Consider the following 2,650-nt stretch of genomic DNA (forward strand, 5'->3'; position numbering starts at 1 on the left):
TATTTTCTTTTGTCATGTTTATGTTCTCTTAAAACTGTCAAAGTGTTACATTTTCATCCAGAAAACTTATATAATAAATAAAGTACACTTCATTGACACCTGACAATACTTCTTCAGAAGCGTTTCCTATCAATACATAGGACCTACTAGCTTAATTGATTAACTTTTACATGTATTAGAGACAAACAGGCCAAATGTTCAGAAAAAGTGTAACCCTTTAATGTCCTTGAGGGGAAACTGTACACAGTTGCCTTAGGAGTGAATACACCAGCTTACCTGATATTAAGGTGCTGTATTTATAAATGTGTTATTTGAAGTGTTGCTGGCAGGGTTTATATTTGATTAGTCAATATCTGTATCGTTGTTGACTCGTTGTTTGTGAGGTCACTTTCATCGAAACCTGATTCGTTATTGCCTCCTAGTGGCCACAGTCGTAATGTTCAAAAACACTGTCCTGAGGTAAATAGCTCAGAGTTGGCCACTTTTTAAATTAATGCATTGCTTTGCTTACTTTTGGCTTCATGCATTTTTAAACAAATGAAAACATTATCACTTTATTTATCACATAAATCAAATAAATACCTTGAGATTCAAGCAGAGAAATTCTAAAGATGTCCCCCCCCTCAGTTAAAAAGTTTCACTCCTAAAAAATTGTATTGTCATTTTGAAATATATTTAAATATAAATATAAAATCATGACCACTTACTTCCAGTCATATCCCTAACCTTATAAAAGCTGTTTTATTCTACATGGAGAGGGTCCCCACATGGGGGCAGCCATGTTGCTACTTGCTACTCACTTATTATTGTTATTGGACACTTTCACTCATGGATTAAATGCATTATGGCTGACTGTGAATAGTGAATTTCTACAAAGGTATCAGTAACTAAAAATTATTGCATTTGAATGATGCTGCATCCACGCCCCTATGTGTCGGTTAAAATCCAAGATGACTTAAAGAAAGAAACAAAATAAATAATAACATAAAATAAATCAAAATACTGAGTATACCTTTAAGAGCTTTACAAAGAATCCTACATGCCACATTAAAAGGGTTATTTTTTAAGATTCATGCATTTCAAACTCAATAATAAAGTTCCATCAAATTGAATTGCGTAATTTTTTTAACAAAATTACACACACACACACACACACACACACACACACACACACACACACACACACACACACACACACACACATGCACATGTTGGGTGACATAATGGTTTTTATACAGTACAAACTTTATTTTCTATCCCTTAACCCTACCCCTAAACCTAATTCTCACAGAAAACTTTCAGCATTTTTACACTTACATCATTTAGTATGATTTATAAGCTGTTTTCCTCATGGGGACCGAAAAATTGTCCCCACAACGCCACAAATTTTGGGTTTTACTATCCTTATGGGGACATTTGGCCACCACAAAGTGATAAATACAAGCTCACACACACACACACACACACACACACACTGGCAGCCAAAAGTTTGGAATAATGTACAGTTTGTTTCGGAAGGATATTGGTACTTTAATTCACCAAAGTGGCATTCAACTGATCACAAAGTATAGGCAGGACATTATTGATGTAAAAAGCAACACCATCACTATTTGAAAAAGTTATTTTTTATCAAGCCTAGACAGGCCCCATTTCCAGCAGCCATCACTCCAACACCTTATCCTTGAGTAATCATGCTTAATTGCTAATTTGGTACTAGAAAATCACTTGCCATTATATCAAACATCGTTGAAAGCTACTTGGTTCATTAAATGAAGCTTAACATTGTCTTTGTGTTCGTTTTTGAGTTGCCACAGTATGCAATAGACTGGCATGTCTTAATGTGAAAAGATTGTTATGGATCTTAACCCCAGCTTTTGTGGAATCAGCTAGACTGTAATGTGCATGAGAAATGCCCGACAAGACAGCCACATCTATGGTAAGTGCTACAAGAAGCGTGGAGTGAAATATCACCAGAGTATCTGGACAAACAGAAAGCTAGAATACCAAGGATCTGCAAAGCTGTCATTGCTGCACATGGAAGATTTTTTGATGAAAACTCTTTAAAGTAGTTCAAGAAGTTCTGAATATTTTTTCAAATTGTAATAGTAAGTTTTTACGTTATTAATGTCCTGACTATACATTCTGATCAGTTGAATGCCACTAAAAGTAGACTTACAAATTTCTTTCCATCAGAGCAAAATCTGTATTATTCCAAACTTTTGTCCGCCAGTGTGAATATATTCAAATATATTTAGGTTTTTTTTTTATTTTATTTTGTTAAATATTTCTCAATTCAGTTTGATGGCATTTTGATATGAAATTGAAATGCGTAAATCTTAAAATAAAATAATTATAATAATAAAAATGTGCACCATGTGTGCATGCCAAGAGATGAAATAGATATTGAATATAGTAAATGAAAACAAGTGCACATGACATGTAGTTTTGGAGAATACAGTTATCTGCAAAACATTTAGAGTAAATGTATTTCTTATACATAACCTTATTTATAGTGTTATAGTGTGTGCGGCTGACACTGATTGTAACGTCTCTTAAACGTTGTTGTTATACAAAGGTCAATCACTAGAGGGCGTAACACTATAGTAAATAAACCGTTTTAGTTTCGTTTTGTGAATGCTTGGGTCTTGAT

This window comes from Xyrauchen texanus, chromosome 30 (assembly GCF_025860055.1).
Source record: "Xyrauchen texanus isolate HMW12.3.18 chromosome 30, RBS_HiC_50CHRs, whole genome shotgun sequence".
NCBI classification, from domain to species: domain Eukaryota; kingdom Metazoa; phylum Chordata; class Actinopteri; order Cypriniformes; family Catostomidae; genus Xyrauchen; species Xyrauchen texanus.